This window comes from Schistocerca nitens, chromosome 6 (genome assembly GCF_023898315.1).
Source record: "Schistocerca nitens isolate TAMUIC-IGC-003100 chromosome 6, iqSchNite1.1, whole genome shotgun sequence".
NCBI lineage: Eukaryota > Metazoa > Arthropoda > Insecta > Orthoptera > Acrididae > Schistocerca > Schistocerca nitens.
Genome location: NC_064619.1, coordinates 702,761,432 through 702,785,176, shown reverse-complemented (window position 1 = coordinate 702,785,176; position 23,745 = coordinate 702,761,432). Strand labels below are relative to the sequence as shown.

At 41.9% G+C, this 23,745-nt stretch overlaps 1 long non-coding RNA gene across 1 annotated transcript; it reads left to right on the top strand.

Moving 5' to 3' along the window:
* Nucleotides 1-577: 577 nt before the first annotated feature.
* LOC126262831 (uncharacterized) lies at nt 578-21,992 on the top strand. Its single transcript, XR_007546763.1, has 3 exons — nt 578-702; nt 12,567-12,670; nt 21,787-21,992. It is a non-coding gene; the product is annotated as an uncharacterized LOC126262831 (long non-coding RNA).
* The last annotated feature ends 1,753 nt before the right edge of the window (nt 21,993-23,745 follow it).

Genomic DNA, 23,745 nt, shown 5'->3' with positions numbered 1-23,745 from the left:
GTGATACCATAAACCGCAATCGCGATAGGCTGCAATCCGACCTTTATTAAAGTCGGAAACGTGATGGTGCGCATTTCTCCTCGTTACACGAGGCATCACAACAACATTTCACGAGGCAACGCACGTCAACTGCTGTTTTTGTATGAGAAATCGTTTGGAAACTTTCCTCATGTCAGCACGTTGTAGGTGTCGCCACCGGCGCCAACCTTGTGTGAATGCTCTCAAAAGCTAATCATTTGCATACCACAGCATCTTCTTCCTGTCGGTTAAATTTCGCGGCTGTAGCACGTCATTTTCATGGTGTAGCAATTTTAATGGCCAGTAGTGTATGATGCGAACAGCCCGATGGAAGTATCCCACATATTCTCGATTGGGTTTAAATCCCACGAATTTGGAGGCCGAATGATCAGATCACTCATCGAATGCCACGAAAATAATAATGATACGTCGCTTGTGTGAACCGGCCCTGATCAGTGTATTCAGGTAGCCAGCTAGTGGGGCCGTGGTCAGGCACACAGTCTGCGGCCATGCGACGGACGTGAGCTGCGGGCGTGAGATAACGAGCAGGTGATTCCCCAGCCAGAAAGCGAAGCGCACAACAACCGCATGCGGCTATAAAAGCCTGACAGTTCACGGCTTCGCAACAGACGCCACCTGCTGCCGAGTTAACACGTCACGTGCCAGAGGCAAGCCTTCAGCCAAGTAAGAATGCGCCACGGTTCTTACTCCAGTTTACCAAGCAGCTGCACAGTCCTGGCGAAGTTATAACACTACATAAAAGACGAACACGAATTCTATCGGCAAAACTTCGGAAGTATGCTCAATTATATATCAATTTATTTCGAATCTTTTATACATGACTACCGCATCTTTGGTTGTCGATCGAATTTGTGTCCGGAAACGCTTGTACACATAATGGTAATTGTCGTCGGTGGAATTCGGGTTCACCCTGTATAAATCTTTGTCCTTAAGCTGAGGTGGGACGGAGCTTGATCCTGATTACAAATATTAATAAAAGCGTAGTATGTACGCATTACTTCATCACTACCGAACATTTAAAGCTTTTTTTGGCCTGTGTTTTGTAAAGTAAATGACTCCTAAATCTCAGCGTAGTCTATAAATTATTCTAAGATGCCTGTTCTTGCCATTGTGTCAATTTTCTTTAATGTTTTCTTTACAGTATATCACAAATTACTGATAACAGCTGAATTGCAAAGAAGTTCCTCATTTGTTTCAACAGCATAGTCTGCAACACTTTTGTGCATCGATCATGTCTGTTCGTATTGCACAATGTGCATCCAACCTGCCCTACAGCGGATCGGTTCTCGTATTTAATGGACTTTAAAATCATTCGCCTTAACTGATAGCTGTCCCAATACCTAACTCCCAAGTGCTTCACAAATAATATAGGTCTGGCTCGGGTCAAATGTTCATCAAATAGGAGCCAACACGTTAAAGCCCCATTAATTTGCAGCGGATAATTATTTAAAAGTCTTCGCATGACTTTAAATGTGTATCTGACACCTAGGACACACGTATCTCCTACAACCGAAAAATTGAATTTCAGAGAGTAAATAGCACTTTCAAGGAATAACTATATCTCTCTAATTCGTTTAATTTTCATCAAATCAAAAGATAATTGCATTACTACATTCTTGCTAAAAAGAAAATCTACACAGACACTCATATCTTCTCAGAGTATCAAGAAAAACCTTGAATTATTTGAATAAAACTAACTTCCGCACTTGTTCTGGAAGTCCATGTTACAGGTACTACGTCTTGACAAAACTAATCAAATAATATGAAGAACATATCAGCGTTAATAAAGGCCTACCGATGTGGCCGAGCGGTTCTAGGCACTTCAGTTCGGAACCGCGCTCTGCTGCATCGGTCGCAGGTTCGAATCCTGCCTCGGACATGAATGTGTGTGATGTCCTTAGGTTAGTTAGCTTTAAGTACACTACTGGTCATTAAAATTGCTACACCAAGAAGAAATGTAGATTTTAAACGGGTATTCATTGGACAGATATATTATACTAGAACTGACATGTCATTACATTTTCACGCTATTTGGGTGCATATATCCTGAGAAATCAGTACCCAGAACAACCACCTCTGGCCGTAATAACGGCCTTGATACCCCTGGGCATTGAGTCACACAGAGCTTAGATGGCGTGTACAGGTACAGCTGCCCACGCAGCTTCACCACGATACCACAGTTCATCAAGAGTAGTGACTGGCGTATTGTGACGAGCCACTTGCTCGGCCACCATTGACCAGCCGTTTTCAGTTGGTGAGATAGCTTTAAGTACACAACAGAACAGATTGCGTACAGTGCATGGTTAACCATTTTTATTTACAACACATAGTTGAAGCCTTCCGGAACACCGCAAATCCAGTAAACTTACTTCTGAGAAAATTAATTATTTTCGTAATATCTCTGAAACAATTCAATTTCTTACAGTGATATTTTGTGTGCAGCTAACTAATATATGACTGTATAATCTTGTTTCATACGAGTATTATCAAATAAATGGTTTCAGTATGAAAAACGTGGCCAAGTTAGAGTGGCACTCGTGCACTGAGGGTTCCAAGCAAAATTAATTACGTATATATATGAATACATTAATCAGTTTCAGAAGGATGTAGGTTGCCGTAGGTACTGGGAGATGATGAATCTTGCACAGGATAGAGTAGGAAGGAGAGCTGCATCAAACCAGTCTCTGTACTGGATATATATATATATATTTCCTCAGACTAGTCCGGACATACAACAAAAAGCGAGCAGGGGACTTCAGTTTATACTAGGTGTATCACCTAAAACTTGCACCACAAATATTGTGAAATTGGAAATCGCTATTGATGTGCAGTTTTCACAGAACGGATTGGTAGTCACGTAAACATATTGTTAGCCAACACACAGCCAGCAATAACATTGGAAAGTATATTTTTTTCTGAAAACATACACTTTGTAAATGGAACAATGCGTATTGACATTAACAAATAGAAAGTAGGGTAATTTAGAAGGAATCAAGTGCGAATCGTTAATGAGGTATCGTATTTTGGTATGTTCCCACACCGACACTTGTACGGTACCTGTGGTAGCAGACAGTAAACAACAACACAAGTGCACACACTAGTTATGTGGATTCTGACCAGCAACGAGATAATTGACCATGACAGGTGGTGTTCAAAATGACTACAGCAGCTGCAATACATGCTTCCAGTCTGGTATGGAACGACAGCTGCACATATGCTAACATTTCAGCGGACTTGTCCGAGCAGGCTGCAGTAATACGTCGTTGCATAGTATCGGGCGTAGTTAGTATGTCCTTGTAGACAGCGTCTTTCAGCTTTCCCCTCAAGAAAGATCTACAGGCATCATATTTGGGGAACGGGACACCTAAGGTACAGGTCCTCTGCGTCCAATCGAGCGGTTTGCAAAGAATTCGTGAAGACATGCTGAAGTATTTTCTTGCGCTATGTGCTGGACAGCCGTCATATTGGTGGCACAAGTTCCTCCTAGTAAGCAGAGGAACGTCTTCTAGCATGTGTGGAAGATTGTCGATTAGGAGGCTGCGATACATGTACTGGTTCAGTGTCCCGTCTATGAAAAACGGGCGTATGAGCTGATGCTGCACTACACACACCACACGTATACACTCCATGGACGCTGATGTTCCGCCTGCCGTAGCCAACGGGGCTTGTCAATAGACCTGGTCATGATTGCTAAATGTGTCTTCATCTCTGAACATGATACGTGATACATCTGGAGTATCCCGTCGTAATGCCCGTGTACAGAAGTTAATACGAATCTCGTGATCGTTCTCATGCAGCTCCTGATGAAGAGAGATTTGATAGGAATTGAACCTATGTCGATGGAGAATGCGTAAGCCTCTTGCCTGACTCATGTCACTTCCTCGTGCACTTGCGCGTGAAATAACAAATGGTTCAAATGGCTCTGAGCACTATGGGACTCAACTGCTGTGGTCATCAGTCCCCTAGAACTTAGAACTACTTAAACCCAACTAACCTAAGAACATCACACACATCCATGCCCGAGGCAGGATTCGAACCTGCGACCGCAGCAGTCGCACGGTTCCGGACTGCGCGCCTAGAACCGCGAGACCACCGCGGCCGGCCGTGAACTAACGTGCAGATCAACCGCAACAGCAGCAAAAATGTTAATTTACCCCTCTTCTAACCTTTTTCCTTCTGCCTAATGTTAACTACCACTTTCACGTTACTAGTTGAAGAGGTTGATAAATAACTGCCGAGATGGCTGAAATTTATTGGGATATCTTGCTGCATACAAGAACGAACTGTACTCTTCTTACATTCTCCATACACCACGAGTATGTCGGCTTTTTCTGCACCGGTAAACATCTCGTCCACTCACGATCTATTGCTTGGGCTGTCACACATTAAGTAACTAGCAAGTCGCGATACACTCAGGCAACACGCAAGCACACAGTCAGCAAACATAACAACATCGTATCTTGCAGTTACACGGGTTGAATGGCACAAACAAGTGTTGGTGTGAAAACTTTGCACAATATGATATCTCGTAAACGACTCCCACTTGACTCCTGCAACGAACACCACTGACATTCTAATTTACACTACTTTTAGTTTGTTCATGTCAATAGGCAAAGTTCCATGTAAAAAAGTGTATGTTTGCACAAAAAATACACTTTCGAAGTATCATTACAATCAGTATGTTGGTTAACAATACAAGCCCCTAACTACCCATCCACTCTGTGAAAACCGCACATCTATAGCACTTTCCATTTCCACAATATTGGCGCCGCACGTTTTAGGTGCTTCACCTTCTATATGTAGAGAGAGAAGTATATTTATTTACTTACTAAAACATGACCACAACTTACATTTTGTGTTGACATGCAGTTATGCGTTTGACGGATGATGAATGCAATGTATATACGAACGGCCAAAGATATTTTTAGTGTGACATAATTTCAATTTGACAGTTTTCAGATTATTTACTTTACTTTACTTGCACTGTGAAACATTGCTTCTTGCCAAATTTCATGATCCTAGGTCAACGGGAAGCACCGTATAGGTTTTGATGAGTGAGTTTTCGAGTATCAAAATATGTGACATAAACGGCCGTATCTTTTGACTGCATTCACTTGGAGGCTTACAATTTCCACACAGCGAAAGGACGATGGACTTTATTGTGTGACACAAATTTGAACTTGATGAGCGAAACTGTTCAATAGAAAAAGGGGCTTAACAGACGGACGGACAGACAGACAGACAGACGTATAAAAAAATGAGAATTTTTTTTTCATATTAAATAATTACAAATTAACAAGTTCGTATTTTTTCCTTTATTTGTGCAGTGAAACCTTGCTTCTTGCCAAATTGCATGATTCTAGGTCAACGGGAGGCAACCTATAGGTTTTGACGAGTGAGTTTTCTAGTGTCAAAATATGTGACACAAACAGCCGCATCTTTTAGTTACAGTGACTTAGGAGCTTAAAATTTTTACGCCGCCGAGGAACTATAGACCTAAACATGGGACATCAATTTGAATTTGATACGTCAAACCATTCCTAAGAAAAAAAGATTCTTGACAGTCGGACAGACAGTCGGACAACAAATCGATCCTGTAAGGGCTTAGTTTTTAGAGGTTGAGGCACGGATCCCTAAAAATGCTTAAAAAAATCTTGTTTTTGTGTTATTTTGGAAGTCACTGTATTCCACGTTGCGCAGCTTCCCACTAAGGGATCTTTGCTTAAGTTATCAAGAAAGGAAATTTGTTTATTTTGACCTAAATTTTTTTACGAAAGTATGAACTGTAAACATATTGCCACTTTTAACCTGAATCCCAGACTTCACTTTCCGAATCAACGTATTTTTCATTTTGTGTTATGTATTTCTCCATCTGCTCCTCAAAGTATCAGCGATGATGTGTTTTGTTGATTAATGGCTGCTGCACACTTACCGATGTCCTTTGCTTTAGGAGCTTTTATTTGTTTGTCATTTTCCTAACCACATTTAAGCATCCGATCATTACGGATCCGTTTCTGTCTGAACTAATATCTATCGGTGACAAGACTACTTATAGTATTACTTACAGTCACACGATTATAATGGTACTCAGTGTTTTTATTTGTCGTCGTTTTGCACTTCCCTTGATTATTTGTCAGAGGAACAGGTTTTTTCGAACTGGACATAAGTGTGATCGGAGGCTTTCCCGGCGTATGTCCAGTTTCCAGGGCTCTCGAGTGTCCAGCCGGATGCGATCGTTGAAGTCCCACGATATTTCGGCGAATAACCTTTCCGCCATCATCAGGTGGTTCTGATGGAATGATCTGTCTGCGTATTGTCAGTGTTATTTATGTCCGTCAGTCGGGCTTCGATTCCCTGCGCCGACGGTCCGATTGCAGCGGCCGACATGTCGGCGCAGGAAATCGAAGCCCGACTGACGGACATAAATAACACTGACAATACGCAGACAGATCATTCCATCAGAACCACCTGATGATGGCGGAAAGGTTATTCGCCGAAATGTCGTGGGACTTCATCGATCGCATCCGGCTGGACACTCGAGAGCCCTGGAAACTGGACAAAGTGTTTCATAATCTTCAATCATGGATTGCTCAGTATCGACAACGCTTATACTATTAGCACCTTCCTGCATCATCTTAACCCACTGATTTGGTGTGCAGTCAGTATCTTGCTTTCTTTTCTTGAGTTGTATACGGGCAAAATTTCCGTCACTAGGCAGGCAAACTCAGTGGAATGAAATGCATCACTTCTACTAATAATCAAAAAAGCAGTAGTTGATGGACCTAAGCTGTTATGAGTATCATTACCTCTATAAAATGAGACTACAAAAGTCATGAGGTACCTCCTAATATCGTGTCGGATCTCATCTTGCCCGGGATAGTGCAGCATCTCGACGTGGCATGGACTCAGCAAGTCACTGGAACAGCCCTGCAGAAATACTGAGTCATGCTGCCTCTATAGCCGTCCAGGTGTCACATAAATGTTCCATGGGATTCATGTCCAGAATCTTCTTCAAATCAATCGCGAGCAACTGTGGCCTGGTTACATGGCGCATTGTCATCCACAAAAATTCCGTCGCTGAAAGCGGTCTCCATTTAACCATTTCCTATCAACGATCGATTCAGTTGGATCAGAGGACCCAGCCCATTCCACTTAATCACAGTCCACGCCATTATGGAGCCACCACTAGCTTGCACAGTGCCTCGTTGATAACTTGGGCCCGTGGCTTCGTGGTGTCTACGCCGCTCACTGTCCCTATCGTCAACTCATAGCAATTGAAATCGGGGCTCGTTTGACCAATCCGTGGCTTTCCAGCCGTCTACGTTGTCCTCGACGGTGAGTGTTCATCGGAGGTGAGGGTATCATCTGGAGTGCCCCAGGGAAGTGTGGTAGGTCCGCTGTTGTTTTATATCTACATAAATCATCTTTTGGATAGGGTGGATAGCAATGTGCAGCTGTTTGCTGATGATGCTGTGGTGTACGGGAAGGTGTCTTCGTTCAGTGACTGTAGGAGAATACAACATGACTTGGACAGGATTTGTGATTGGTGTAAAGAATGGCAGCTAACTCTAAATATAGATAAATGTAAATTAATGCAGATGAATAGGAAAAAGAATCCCGTAATGTTTGAATACTCCATTAGTAGTGTAGGGCTTGACACATTCACGTCGATTAAATATTTGGGCGTAACATTGCAGAGCGATATGAAGTGGGACAAGCATGTAGTGGCAGTTGTGGGGAAGGCGGATAGTCGTCTTCGGTTCATTGGTAGAATTTTGGGAAGATGTGGTTCATCTGTAAAGGAGACCGCTTATAAAACACTAATACGACCTATTCTTGAATACTGCTCGAGTGTTTGGGATCCCGATGAGGTCAGATTGAGAGAGGACATAGAAGCAATTCAGAGGCGGGCTGCTAGATTTGTTACTGGTAGGTTTGATCATCACGCGAGTGTTACGCAAATGCTTCAGGAACTCGGGTGGGAGTCTTCAGTGGAAAGGAGGCGTTCTTTTCGTGAATCGCTACTGAGGAAATTTAGAGAACCAGCATTTGAGGCTGACTGCAGTACAATTTTACTGCCGCCAACTTATATTTCGCGGAAAGACCACAAAGATAAGATAAGATAAGAGAGATTAGGGCTCGTACAGGGGCATATAGGCAGTCATTTTTCCCTCGTTCTGTTTGGGAGTGGAACAGGGAGAGAAGATGCTAGTTGTGGTACGAGGTACCCTCTGCCACGCACCGTATGGTGGATTGCGGAGTATGTATGTAGATGTAGATGTACGGTCCAACCGATATGGCCAAGAGCCCAGGAGAGGCGCTGCAGGCGATGTCGTGCTGTTAACAAAGGCACCCGCGTCGATTGTCTGCTGCCATAGCCCATTAACGCCAAATTTCGCCGCACTGTCCAACATTGATTTCTGCGGTTATTTCATGCAATGTTGCCTTGTCTATTATCACTGACAACGCTATGCAAACGCCGCTGCTCTCGGTCGTTAAGTGAAGACCGTCGGCTATTGCACTGTCCTTCGTGAGAGGTAATGCCTGAAATGTGGTTCTCTTGGCGCACTCTTTACACTGCGGATCTCGGAATATTGGGTTCACTAACAATTATCGAAATGGAATGTCCAATGCGTTTAGCTCCCAATACCATTCTGCGTTCAGTCTTAATTCCGCGTTCAAAGTCTTCTTAATCACGTCGGACACCTTTTACTCAGAATCACCTGAATACAAATGACAGATCCACCAATGCACTACCGTTTTATACCTTGTGTAAGCGATACTATCGCCATCTGTATATGTGCATATCGCTATCCCAAGACTTTGTTCAAAATTTTGTGCTGTTCTGGCTGTTAATCATTTGTATAGCGTGGGATGAATACACTAATATCAATAACTCCAAAAGATGGCGTTGTGCTATTTGGAATTAATGGCTTCAATTTGCTCACCTCTTTTCAGACTGACAGGAATTGTCTTTAACGCAGTTCAGCCTTTTTATAGCCGTAAAAAGAGTAATATTCACCTTTTTTTCTCTGTGCGACCTCCTCTTCAATAATAGCTCCGGATGTTACTACTACGCCACAGTTGCCAAAGAATGTGTGCCGTAGTGTAACTATTGCTCTGAAACTATTTTGTGAGGGGCTAATAAGTTTTTGCTATCTATATTATGCGTAATAAGCTTCTAACACATTTTCCAGTACATACTGTCCTGAGAGTATGTGCTGCGCAAATGTCTGAAAAATAGTTTCTCTGATGTCTGAATGTCACTCCTATGCCCACCATTAAGAAGAACATTCAAAGTACTCTGGAAGTCAAACCTTATTTCTTAACATCTTGCTTTTACACCGAACAACTACTCACACTTACTGTGCCATAATATTACAAATAAGAAAATTAAAAATAAAAATAATATTATTCACCGCATTTAAAGGTACAAGACGCAAGTAGGAAACTAAAGAAAACGAGGCAGGCTACCTAGCCTCACAGTTTCAATCGAAGTCGTTCAAAAAAATTACAAGAAATGCCACTGTTGTCAGATTTTGGTACTGTGTGTCACGAAGAATTTTCTTTGTAAGGAGCTTGTGGGTGTAATCTCATAAAGTGTGTAACAATGACGTGAGTTCATTTGTAAAAAAAAAAAAAAAAAAAAAAAAATTAATCTTTAGACTGACGTTTCGTCCACGTTTGTACTTTGCTGACAACTCAGTTTCGAAGCCTAGGCATGTCAATTGCTTGTAAAGATATACCTGCAGTTACGTTGTGTGCCTGTGTAATTACAAACACTGGTATTTTTTCTTTTATCGGAGTCTTGGTGGTTATTTCCGTTGAGTTAGGTAACGGAAATATGATCCTGAGACTGAAAGATTATATATCGCTACAACAAGGAAAACCACAAATACAACCGAACAGTTTGAGTTTTCAGAGGTTTACGCTATGCCTATATTCCTATCTCAGATTTCTACTAGGCTTCATAAAATTCAGCTGCTCATTGGTAAAAATTTTTCCTTGAAAAATGAAGCCTTCAGTTCATGATTATAGCACAAGAAAAATTATCTGAAAAGATGTAAGTGATATTTGCTTAAGAGAACCAAGTACTTCAACTTTGGCTCCTTTGTATTAAGATGCATAATTTTTAGCAAGCGAATATAAATAATATTTATTTACCTGTGCCTCTATTTGTGACTGCATTGGAGTTAGTTATAAAATGTAGATATACATTCAACAGCAATGTCCTTGCCGCTCATTATCGTGTACGTAATTCTCTTGTTTCAGTGTTGCCCCTTAGTCGTCTAAAAAAACATTGAACTTTAAACGAGAGAAGCAAAGGAAATTGTTCGAGAGATGGATGTTGCGTAACGAAACACTAGCAGTTTGTAAGTAAATAACTTTACAGGAAGAAGCAGTGACACGTATGACCAATTTGCTTTGGAATTATTGTTTTTGAGTAAACATGTCACTGCATCTTGAGGAATTTTACGCTGAAAGCTCTTGATAAATCTGCAAATGGGCCTGCCTATATCAGTTTATACATCATCATCTACAATAATGGTACAGGATGAAGACATTATACAGGGTGAGTCACCTAACGTTACCGCTGGATATATTTCGTAAACCACATCAAATACTGACGAGTCGATTCCACAGACCGAACGTGGGGAGAGGGGCTAGTGTAATTGGTTAATACATAAAAAAATGCACGAAAGTATGTTTTTTAACACAAACCTACGTTTTTTTAACTGGGACCCCGTTAGTTTTGTTAGCACATCTGAACATGTAAACAAATACGTAATCAGTGCCGTTTGTTGCATTGTAAAATGTTAATTACATCCGGAGATATTGTAACCTAAAGTTGACGCTTGAGTACCACTCCTCCGATGTTCAATCGTGTGTATCGGAGAGGACCGAATTACGTAGGGATCCAAAGGGAACGGTGATGGACCTTAGGTACAGAAGAGACTGGAACAGCACATTACGTCCACATGCTAGCACCTTTTTATTGGTCTTTTTCACTGACGCACATGTACATTACCATGAGGGGTAAGGTACACGTTCGACGGGCGTTTCATAGGACGTGGAGGACGTATAAATTGGCCAGCCCGTTCTCCTGATGTTACACCTCTGGACTTCTTTCTGTGGGGTACGTTAAAGGAGAATGTGTACCGTGATGTGCCTACAACCCCAGAGGATATGAAACAACGTATTGTGGCAGCCTGCGGCGACATTACACCAGATGTACTGCGGCGTGTACGACATTCATTACGCCAGAGATTGCAATTGTATGCAGCAAATGATGGCCACCACATTGAACATCTATTGGTCTGACATGTCGGGACACACACTATTCCACTCCGTAATTGAAAACGGAAACCACGTGTGTACGTGTACCTCACCCCTCATGGTAATGTACATGTGCGTCAGTGAAAAAGACCAATAAAAAGGTCTTGCATGTGGACGTAATGTGCTGTTCCAGTCTCTTCTGTACCTAAGGTCCATCACCGTTCCCTTTGGACATACGTATGTAATTCTGAACTGAAGAAAGACTAGGAAAAGTGGTGGAATATTCCTTTTGTTTTGGAAAGCGGTTTTAAGCCTTTAGACTGAAATGAAGAAGCGGTAATCATCTTAAGGTTTTATTTGTAACATATTCAGTTTGCGACTAATACTATTTTCTTTCCTTCGACTTGCAAAGTGATCAGAAGGATTCATAAGGGTATGTAGGATAACGCATCTGTAACAGAGAACAATAACACCAAAATGAGGTAAAATGAGGGTACGTGGACAGTTGAATAATAATGGTATCCAGAATGAAAAATTGCCATTCGGAAAGGTTGCGCCCTATTTAGTAATGCTCCTGTGCTTTAGTTTATATCAGATGGACGAACCTTATTCTGAATATATCATAAATGAATTCAGCAGTTCAGTATTTACAATTTAATTCACAAAACTAAAAAGATGAAAACATTCCCATTGAAGACATAGAAAACAAAGAGCTAACAATGAAATGTGTTGTTGTCCTGAGACTGGTTTGATGCAGCTGTCCATGGTACTCTGTCCTGTGGAAGCTTCTTCATCTCCCAGTACGTACTGATCGTAAATATTTATGAGGTATATTCAACAATTAATGAGGAAGATGATTACATTGAACTTCATTGCAAGGAGACTACAACTGATTCTACAATGTATAGTGTCTATACTATATTGCTAAGGAAATTGCTGCAAGTAACAAAATGAGACCAAAGGAATATAGTTACGGTTTGTCTGTCATATCAGCACTTTCTGACTTGTCGTTCACAACGTCAGATCCGCAAAGGCATCAATATCACCCACTTTATGATAATTGCAAGTGAGTTTGAGGTATTGAGAAATGGCAAAGACTATTTAAAATGAAATGATAATATGTGCTTACAGAAACAGTGGAGTTCCAGTGAAGTGCAAAATGCACCTGCAGTTTGTTATTGTATCTGAGTCATTTGAATGTCATGTCTGTGAAAGGTCTCTTAGAAGCGAATGGTATCGTTTTCTTACAGAAAGTTGCAAACGCTGCTACTGGTGGATCAACATGGAAAGGAAGTCGATGAGTTTTTTCATCTTGGCCGTGCTGCTGGTTGCTGTTATACTGCCTTCAACTGCGGTGAGGAATTATTACCATTATAATAATTTAATCCTCGCATTAAAACATTGGAATCGTCCTCTTAATACATAGCATATCTTTAATATTTGCGAACGCATGCGAAATGAAATGAAACGAAGGGCTTAACGTTTAGTCGACGAGAGTCTTTGGAGAGCCGATTCGGGAAGGATACGGAAGGAAATGGGTCATGTACTTCTGTAAGGAAACAAACTCGGCACAGTTTTTAGCGATTTACGGAAAAGCAGAAATACTAAATAAGGGTGGCTGGAATGAACTCGTATTCTGGTACATGACTGTTCACAGCACTGCCTGATCATCTAGATTTTGGTTCCGTGACTTCCCATAATCTTTTACGACAAATTCCTGGAAGATTCATTTAACAGTGCACAGAGGATTTTCTTCTTCATCCTTCTCCAATCTGAGCGCGTGCTAGGTCTCTGATGATAGTGTTGTCAAACGGACGTTCGACATTAATCGTTCTTCCATTCTTCCACATTCCCTGGTCTGCCAGTTCTCTCTGCTTCACTAACCTATGCGGATATCTGAAGTACTTGTTTTCGAAGCGGCACCGAGCATGGATGAAGAATTATATGTTCGGATGCCACAGCCCTACTAAGGGCAATGTGGGTCTGGCGATGAAGAAAAAATAGGACCTTATTGTGGAGTCAGTCAGAAAGTGTTCTTCATTCCAAAATAGCTGACATCACGCGGCATCACAGTCAACACAAAGTGTTTGTGTTGATGATGGTGCCCCGCGGTGCTTTAAACATTTAACCACCAGGCCAATGAATATGTGAGGATGTACGAGCCCGATGAGCGAAACTATCAAATAAATGAAATAATACTCAACCTCTTGCGGGTAATGACACATTAACTACAACGGTCGCTGTATTCCCTGCTGGTAATGCATGTATTTGCTATGGCAATATTGTAGTTGAGACTATAGGCTGCAAATACACAACCTGACATAAAAAAGTGAAGCACGTAGGAGCGGAAACGAAAGAAACACCACGGGTTGTGAGAGTATTTGATGTTAATTCAATGATTACAAAACTGAGATAAACTGATAATGAAGTTCGCAGTATGAGTTTACATGTCACTATAATGTTGCACCCCCTCTCATCTTGATTAAGCTGTCGTAAAGCCATTTTATCCTTTCCTGAGGCACAATGGTCTAAAACTGTCGTAAGTTATCCTTGACGTCTTGGACATTGAGCACTGTGAAGTTGACATCAGAGCTGGTCTGATACATACATTCTACCGGGGACAGATCTGCGGAACTTGCTGGCCACGACAGTACCTCAGCATCACGCGTGCAGTTTGTAGAGACACATGCAGTGTGTGGACGAGCATCGTTCCGTAGCATGGGCGGTAACGCACGAGGACGTAGGATGTTTGTGACGTACCGTTGTACAGTTGAGAATGCTCACAATCACTGTCAGATGTGACCTGTAGTCATACCCGATGCCTCCCAACAGAATGACACTAGGTGTAATGCTGATGTGCCTCTCCAAAACATTGGGTGACAGGGATCTCTCTCCAGGTCGCCTCCACGGTCGCCCACGAAGGTCATCCTGAGTAGTGCTTTTATTGCGTCTGGCATCGATAATATACTACTTGGATTGAACTGCAGTGGTGTTAATGGTAATACAGTATACGTAAAGTACACATAAAATAAATTACATTCATTCCTGATTGGGAAAGTCTTAGATTAAGTCGATAAGACAATATTATCCATTTGATAGAATAAATTTAAAAAGAACAATTGGATGAATTACACATAGAAGAATAAAGGCAATTTTGATAAATAGAATAGAGATTCTAAGTTTGTAATCGTTAGGAAAGTTCTTTAAATATCTGGAAGCAATTGGTTGTAGGTTTATATCTAAAATTTCCATCAAGGAGACTGCATCCTCAGAGACCTCATGTATATTGGACATGTAGTGTATTGTTTGTCACTGGTGCCCGCAGTCACACTTGGCACTTTTGGCGATTCCCTTCTCGCACTGTTCTAGGCGCTACAGTCTGGAACCTTGCGACCACTCCGGTCGCAGGTTCGAATCCTACCTCAGGCATGGATGTGTGTGATGTCCTTAGGTTAGTTAGGTTTAAGTAGTTCTAAGTTCTAGGGGACTGATGACCTCATAAGTCCCGTAGGGCTGAGAGCCGTTTGAACCATTTGAACTCACTCGCACTTCTAGCCCTGATATTGTTCGTGCTCGGTACTTGTGCGACATAGGGTGGTCCGCAGCCTAGGTAAGTGGCATCCAGGGGGGGGGGTCGTGGAGGATCGACAATGAGACCACAGTCAGGATTAGCTGCGAATCACTCATCTCGCCTTGCTGTTTCTAGCTGGATTCCTTCAGAAGTGAGCCTTTTTCCAATTCTTAAGGAGGGTTTCCTAGTCTAAAGCCGTTGCCTTTGAGTGGCGCGACACTCGTGGCGTAGTGGAAGCTCGCGATTTCTGGAGCATTTCTCCCATTCTCCCAGCACAGCTCGACGTCGTATCTTCGGTGGTTGATATTAGACAGAACACATTCTGGAGTGTGGATTTTATTGTGCCACATATACTTCTCATGACCACATTCAGTTGTGTAGAGACCATGTCTGTATGAGCAGTATTCAACCATAGTGGGCAACAGTATTCACCGACATAACATACAAGTGAGAGGGCAGTTGTTTTCAGAACTGACGCCTTAGCTGCCCAACTTGTTCCAGAGAGGTTGTGTAATATGTTGTTTCTAGTTCTTATTTTGTGACTGTTTCAGTTCGGTGTTTTCTGTATGTTAGTGAGCGATCCAGGATCACGTCAAGATATTTTGGGGAAGGTTTATATGACGGCAACTGATTTCTGAATGTAGTTCGCAGTTTATAGCCAGCATGCCTGTTATTCGGATGGAAGGTGGAAGATCCAGTTTTGTTTTCATTTACTTTCAGTCGTCAAACATTAAAAAATCATCTAGAGTTCGCAAATCCAGAGTCAGATCCTTTCTGAAGTAGTAAACTCAGTAGACTGCGTTACGAATGCTATTTCATCAGGATGGATAAATGTTCTTGCTTTCGTGTTTGGTAACTCGGGAACAGATAGATTGAAAGGTAGCGGGATCCTTGAGGTAGTCCGTCACTAAAATTTTCATCTCCGAAACTTGAACACTGAGGTGAACTTGGAATTTCTGTTGGACAGCTTATTATTGAGTAGTTGTGCAATTCTTCTACATGGAGTTGTTCTACAGAATTTGAGAAGATTGCCTTTCTGCCACACTGTATAGTAAGCTGATGTTAAGTCAGTAAATACGGCCATTGTTTTCTTCTGATCATCCGAGCCCTTCTCTATGTAAGTTGTCAATCACAGCATTTGATAGCTGCAGTTGTGGCCTGGTCTAAAGCCAATCTGTTCTAGGGATATGTGTTTCATGATAATTGGTGCTGTCCTATTGTAGAGTACTCTCTCCAGTCGGAAGGCAGCAGATCTATAACCTTCGGGGTTGTTACCAGATTTTGGCCATTTCTTCAGGATGGTAAGTATCTTCATTCTCTTAAAAAGCAGTCTGCTTCTTACGACAACATCGTTAAACAGTGCAGCTAGCCGCTGCACTGCACCTTGACCAGCATGTTTAAGGATCTCAGGATATATGCCATCAAAACCAGCAGCTTTACAAGGTTTGAAGATGTCTAAGGCTGCAGCATCTTCGGCTGTAGAGATTTTTTGTGCAAACTGGGATGGCTGTGCTTGAGAAATTTTAGACTCTAGCTTATGTTTCACTCCTTTGACTTTCTGTTTGTTGTTGTTTCTTGTCGTTCTTTTTACACCGACAATCAAAAAATGGTTCAAATGGCTCTGAGCACTATGGGACTTGACATCTGAGGTCATCAGTCCCCTAGAACATAGAACTACTTAAACCTAACTAACCTAAGGACATCACACACATCCATGACCGAGGCAGGATTCGAACCTGCGACCGTAGCGGTTGCGCGGTTCCAGACTGAAGCGCCTAGAACCGCTCGGCCACTCCGGCCGGCTACACCGACAATCCTAGCTACTATTTCGTTAGGATTTATTTTGTCTGGTAAGGTGTTGTTAGCTCTTGTGTCACTAGCAGCTTTCTTATAACTTGCATGCTTTCTTGCCTGAGTGTTGGAAAGACATGTTTTCTGTTAGATCCCTCAGTCTATTTTGCCTAATTGACTCTAGAGCAGAGATCAGCTCATGTGCTAGCTCGGTGTCTTGAGTCGTCTGAAATTCTGCATACAATTGCTGGCATCTAGGACTCCATTCGGGGATCTAGTTCTCCATATAGCTCCTTCGAATATGTTTTCTGGCAATCAAATGAATTAGTCTGTCAAAGCGGTCATAATGCCTAACTTTAGCGATAATGAACTGGATAATATAGTCAATCTCTTCAGAGAATTTTTCCCAATTGTTCCATTGTGGGTTTGGTACAGACCTGACTATTTGGTTTCACCAAAACAGGTCTGTGGTAGCTTTTCGGAAAATCATGTGCACCTTCCTGCTGCTCTGCAACTGTAGTTCTTTGTTGTGGGTGATAACAATAACAGAGGTCTGGATTGCTGTTTTGAGCCCATCTAGCTGAGTGGAATGTCCACTTGTCCTTCCCGTCGAATAATAAGAAAAGACGTTCCATTTTAGCCCTTCCGATACCTTCGTGCCATCTTCATCCGTTTTCTGTAGCCTCGTTGTGTGTTACGCCTGTTGAAGTCTCCAGTTACTGCTACCAGGTGTTCGATATCTTGATCATCTTCTTTCATCCGTGATTGTCTTGGGTCTTATGGATGCCCACAATCCATGTGTTGGCCCCTTTCAGCCTGATGTTATAGATGTTATTTTCTGTTTTTGTTTGGGCATCTGTTACATTCGTCATTCTTGATGGACGTTGCAGATACATAGCTTGAGTGATATGTGGCAGCAACTAACGTATATAGCCAGATATCTTACAGGTGGAATGAAGCTGGATTTCATTTGAGCAGTGAGTTTCCTATAGTAATATGATATCCACCTCATTTTCAGTTGTTATTTGAGTCAGATTATGACCTTTTGGTCCCCTTATTCGTTCTATGTTTAGTTGTAAGAGCCGCAGAGTATCCCCCAAGTCCTTTGTCAAGTAGTTCTGGGGAGAACTGTTTTGGTTCACTGCTATGTATCTTCTAAGGCTGGTAATTATGAATCGCATCTGTAGCCTGTTCAGCCGAAACTTAGTTACGTTTCCCGGTGTACGACACTGGGAGGCAAGTCTACTACTCTACCAGTTGCTGATAACGCTGTCTCACACAACTACGTAGCATCTCCGTGTCCTTCATTGTGAGCTCTCAGTGTCAGACGCTGTTCCCGCCCTTTCTCAGGACTGGTAACAACACTAAACACGAACAACAGTAATGCGCACTGTTGGCCGTTCTATTTATAACAGAGAACTGCAACTCTGATCGTTTACATACGTGGCAATTGTGTCTACAAGTACAAAGTTATATTGACAATCCGACAATTTCTTCTAGGTGCTTCACTTTTTTTGTCAGGCACTGTACAATATAAAGGAGTTACTATTCGTCACTGATTCCCTCACAGACATAATGCCTGACTGATATATGACATGTATCACTGTTGCTGTTGTTTTTGTTATCAAGTTTTTGAACGAAGATACAGTGCTGTTATTCACACATTACTGCACTTTTTTCCGACAAGTGAGTCTCGCATTTTCTGTATTTGAACACATTTTTAGTATCCCCTTGTCAAGCAAAAAAAAAAAATGTAAGAAGCCATTTTTGAGACTTACGTACGACCCTCTGATTATCCATTCCTCAAACAAACTGAGCGACACCACTGAATGCCAGGAAACATAGTACCAACTTGTGACATCAGTTGGCATCGACTACTGTACGATCCAGCATTCCTGAAAACCACTCTATTAAGGGGGGTAGGACGTCGGACGGGCCGACTTGGAGCAGGAGAGGCACCACAGGACATTTTAATTTCCACTGTCTATACTTTTACAAATAAATTCATAAAACTTTGCCAGCATGGCCAGAAAGGATTCAGGATTCATACTCATAGCAGTGGAAGTTTAAAAAAGTAACAAAATAAATTTTTTTAACATGTGAAATTTCATCATTTTTTCACTTACTATTGGCTGTATTTGTTGTTATAGGTGCAAATCTCTTAAAACTGTGGTAAAAATTTAGATAATTAACTATAAAATTTGAGGTTTTTTCTAAAAAATGAAGTTTAAAATGTAACAGCTCATTCAGGTTTTCATAAAGTAAATAAATTCTAGAGTTTCATACACCCTTAAGTATGGTTTGCATCCTGTGCAAAATTCATCGAAGAATCTCTCGTACTTATGAAGAAAAGTGTACCTACAGCAACAAATGCAGCCAACTTCCACTGCTATGAGTATGAATCCTGAATCCTTTCTGGTCATGCTGGCAAAGTTTTATGAATTTATTTGTAAAAGTATAGACAGTGGAAATTAAAATGTCTGACGTCCAACCCCCCCCCCCCCCCCCCCCCCCCCCTTATACGGGAGGTAGCCACAACTCGTTTAAAATTCCACCAGGTACTGGAATACAGTTTGACTGTAATGTAACAGAAATAATAATAAAAAAGTACATTTTCAGCTACACTCCTGTAACATTTTTATGGTGGTTGGTAGGTGGTCCTTCGTGTGCCACTATCGTTGTACATTCGTCGTCCGCCCTCCCGCCATTTCTCTTTCCCGTTCCTGAATAGCGCACTGTTTTGACCCTGACGATTATTTCAAGAGCAATAGGTGAAAGGAAGAAACATGATGGTTGACTCCTTTTGTAGTGTACGGTTTCTTAAATTTTATAGTAAACCTCTTTGAGTGAGGCACAATGCCTCTGTTTTAACGTCATTTGCACGAGGTTCTTCGTGACATTCTCGCTCTAACAAAACATGGAAGAAGGCTGTTTAGGTTTTTATGTTGGTAACGCCACGTACCGCTCTGTATGAAAATCGCTGACTGCGCTGTGTGCAGTCTGTGACTGGTTGGACTCATTGTTGGAATATTCGCTATTGTAATGTTCGGCAGTTGGATGTGAACAGCGCGTAGCGTTGCGCAGTTGGAGGTGAGCCGCCAGCAGTGGTGGATGTGGCGAGAGAGGTGCCAGAGTTTTGAGCGGACGATCTAGACGTGTGTCCGTCAGAGAAAGGAAATTTGTTTAATTGGATGTCACAAAATTATATGTATATTATTACTTTTGAACGCTAGTAAGGTAAATACATTGTTTGTTGAAACTTCCTGGCAGATTAAATCTGTGTGCCGGACCGAGACTCGAACTCGGGACCTTTGCCTTTTGCGGGCAAGCGCCCTACCAACTGAGCTACCCAAGCACAACTGACGCCCCGTCCTCACAGCTTCACTTTGCCAGTACCGCGACTCCTACCTTCCACTCCGCTGCAGAGTGAAAATCTCATTCTGGAAACATCCCCCAGGCTGTGGCTAAGCCATGTCTCCGCTATATCCATTCTTTCAGGAGTTCTAGTTCTGCAAGGTTCGCAGGAGAGCTTCAGTAAAGTTTGGAAGGTAGGAGATGAGGTACTGGCAGAAGTGAAGCTGTGAGGAGGCGGCGTGAGTCGTGCTTGCATAGGTCAGTTGGTAGAGCACCTGCCCGCGAAAGGCGAAAGTCTCGAGTTCGAGTCTCGGTCTAGCACACAGTTTTGATCTGCCAGGAAGTTTAATATACGCGCACACTCCGCTGCAGAGTGAAAATCTCGTTCTGGAAACATTGTTTGTTCTCTATCAGAATCTTTCATTTGCTAACTATGCCTGTCAGAAGTTAGTGCCTTCAGTAGTTAGAATCTTTTATTTAGCTGGCAGTATTGGCGCTCGCTATATTGCAGTAGTTCGAATAACGAAGATTTTTGTGAGGTAAGTGATTCATGAAAGGTATACGTTATTGTTAGTCAGGGCCATTTCCTTGTAGGGAGTATTGAAAGTCAGATTGCGTTGCGCTAAACATATTGTGTGTCAGTTTAGTGATGATCAGAATAAGTAAAGAGAATACTGTCTGAGTACGTTGAGTTTTGCTCAGCTGTTTTAAAATCAAATAACGTAAGAGTTTTTCCAGCACTGTTATTCTTAATTAATCTAAGGGGATGTTTCAAACAAAACCGTGATGACACTAGCTGCCCTTCTCTTCTTTGGCAGGAAGGAAAAGTGGGGTTTAATGTTCCATCGTTAACGAGGACAGTTAGACGTGGAGCATAAGACCGGACTGGGGAAAGGTGGGGAAGGAAACCGGCTGTGTCCCCTTGTAAGGAAACACCGCGACATTCGGGAAAACGCTGAAAAGCTGGATCTGAATGGCTGTACGGAGGCTCGAACACCGGTCCTTCCGAAAGCTCTCTCTTGGATCAACTCCTCATCCTCTAATAATCCTACCCCTAAGGTTCCCAGACTGACTAGCATGTTGGCACAAGGCAAGAGTACACGGGAAGTCACATCTGTGGTCCCTAAACGTACCACACTAATAGTCAGCATACAAACAAATGGTATCACATCGACAATACGTAAGGCTGTTAATTAATATCACAGGGCAAACGTGGTAATTGTGGGCATAGTATAATAATCAGTATTTTTTTCGCATACGTTACAAGAAACTCCAGATAATCAGACAATATTAACTGCATTGGTAGAACCAAACTCCACACAAAAACATTAAAAGTTTAATGTCAACTGTACTGTACAACTTAGGTCAATCACTGGTTAAGTATTTCGTTCATTGCATTTCCGATATGCCTGAAAGCGAGTTCCTAGAACTCGAAAATTATCGCAAAAACGTCAGTTAAATGGGGCAATTTTGTGCGCGGTAGCCGTTCAGTGTTTTATAAATATACATGTACTGTGGTGGAGTGTGTTACGTGTATTTTCTGTGCTAGCTGTCACCATGAAGTCGCTTCTGTTAATAAGACAAAGTGGTATACAGAAGATCTCTCTCTGGTCAAATCTCACGGATATTCAGCTTTTTGTGTTTTACATTTTTCACTATGTTTCTCTTGGTAAAGCGCAACGTCCGAGTAGTCAGTGAGACAGGTTGCTGGTCGACCTTTTGTAACACTGATTTACGTTTCTTTTCTGTTGCAGGTGGCAGAGCAGTGCGAACCAAACGCTTGTGCATACACCTTATGCCAGACGAACACTAGGTGCATTTCCTATAAGGACAACGGAGGGTGCAAAGCGAAGTGTGTCCCTCTAACAAATTGTAACAGCAACTGAAAGTCATCCTAAGAACAGAAGCAACGAGAAATAAAATGAAAATAATACAAATCTTAACAAATTAAAAACATAAATGTTTTTTTATGTCATCTTTGTTTCCTGGGCTAGTGGTTCCTTTACAATAACTTTAGTTCTAACTATTCACGAAATTTTAATTACTTCTGGAATACTATTGGAAGACGAGACTGCACTACAAAATACGTTTACATGTAACGATCTGAGAGCAGATCGCCTTCACCTCAGAATCTGTATCTCTTGCGATAATGGACTCGTGAGCATTCTGCCTCTTGCAGAAGTTTGTTATCGACTGCGTTATCTGCGTACTTCTAAACGACTATTCAAAATTTCAAGCGTTTTCCTCCACACCTTCCAAGCTCACATGGAGTAGAGTGCACTAGTGAATGGTGGGACAAAGGATACGGCAAGAACTTAACAGAAGCCTCGAGGTATGTGTTTGAAGCGTCATTTCGTGATAAGCTTGTATTGTTTATGGAAAGAGAAGGCTGAAAAGTGGATTAACTTTTGATTAGTTTGCTTAAGACTCTTGGAAATTCGTGGTGCTTTTCTGCCATGTTAGTTAAGGACTGCAGTTCGGATGCCTGTAAGTCGTTTAGAAGGATCTCTAATTGCGTTACGGAAGTCGTTATTGACGTAATTAAATAACAATAAAATACATTTACCTAACCTCGTTAATTAACACTAATCGATAAGAAAAATATTAGAAAATATTTACATTCTACCTAGTTTTGAGAAAATATTTGATTAACTCTTCTTGAGTGAGACCTTGTCTTTAGAATAAATCCCCTGTGTCCTTGCTTTATTTTTTAATGCTGCACCTTGCACGTAGTTTTACAAATTTTCGTCCACTCTGACAAGTGACTGAAACGTTACAAACGTGCATCTTGCGGTACATGCGGTTTGTACCTCTTTACCTCCACCGTTTTTCTGAGTGATTTTAGGGTCTGACTGATGTGCTATGTCGCTGATTACTATGGCAGAATCATACTTATATGCTGCACTACTACCCTCTTCTAGCGAAGCACATGACTCTTGGGAACTTTCTGCTTTGTAATCAGGATCACTATCTGTATTATCAAGAAACCAAAGATCGTATCGAATCTTGAACTTGAATTTTTCATACCGATACCCTCCAAGCTCAACAAAGGCTCTCGAACTATGTTGCTACAAGTAATTCTGGGACAAAAGATATAGCGGTCACTTTGTCTTGTACACAACATACAAGTGAGGAAAAGGATCCCAAGAATTAATGCGGAGGGAATAAGAACACAGATATTTCTGTTGGCATCAAATCATACATTGCTTGACAAAGAAGTGAAGCACCCAGAAGAAGAGAAGGAAAGATTGAAACTTCACGTGTTCAGAGGGTAAATGATGTAATTAACATCAAAACAGTCAAGTAAAATTTACAAAGACCCTGGGAGTGTGAGCCCACGTATCAATATGGTGTTGCACTCGTCTGGCCTGGATGCATTAGCGCCGATTCAGTTGGGAAGTGTAATAAAGCTGATGTGTTCCCCCCCCCCCCCCCCCCCACACACACACACAGACCGCCATAGAGGCTATCTATTGGAAACCGCTCTGGAGATCTTCGTGGCCAAGGGAGTACCTAAGTACCACGTTGACAGGTGCCATGTGCGGACGAGCATTCTTCTATTGGTAAGTGACAGTAGGATACTGTCATATGTGAGGTAACGTGTGAGATCAGGATGTCTGTGACGTACCGTTGTGTCGTCAGTATTCCCTGTCACAACCAGCCGCCACTTCAAGTCAGACCTTGCATGGGGGCTTAATTAAAATATGATGAAA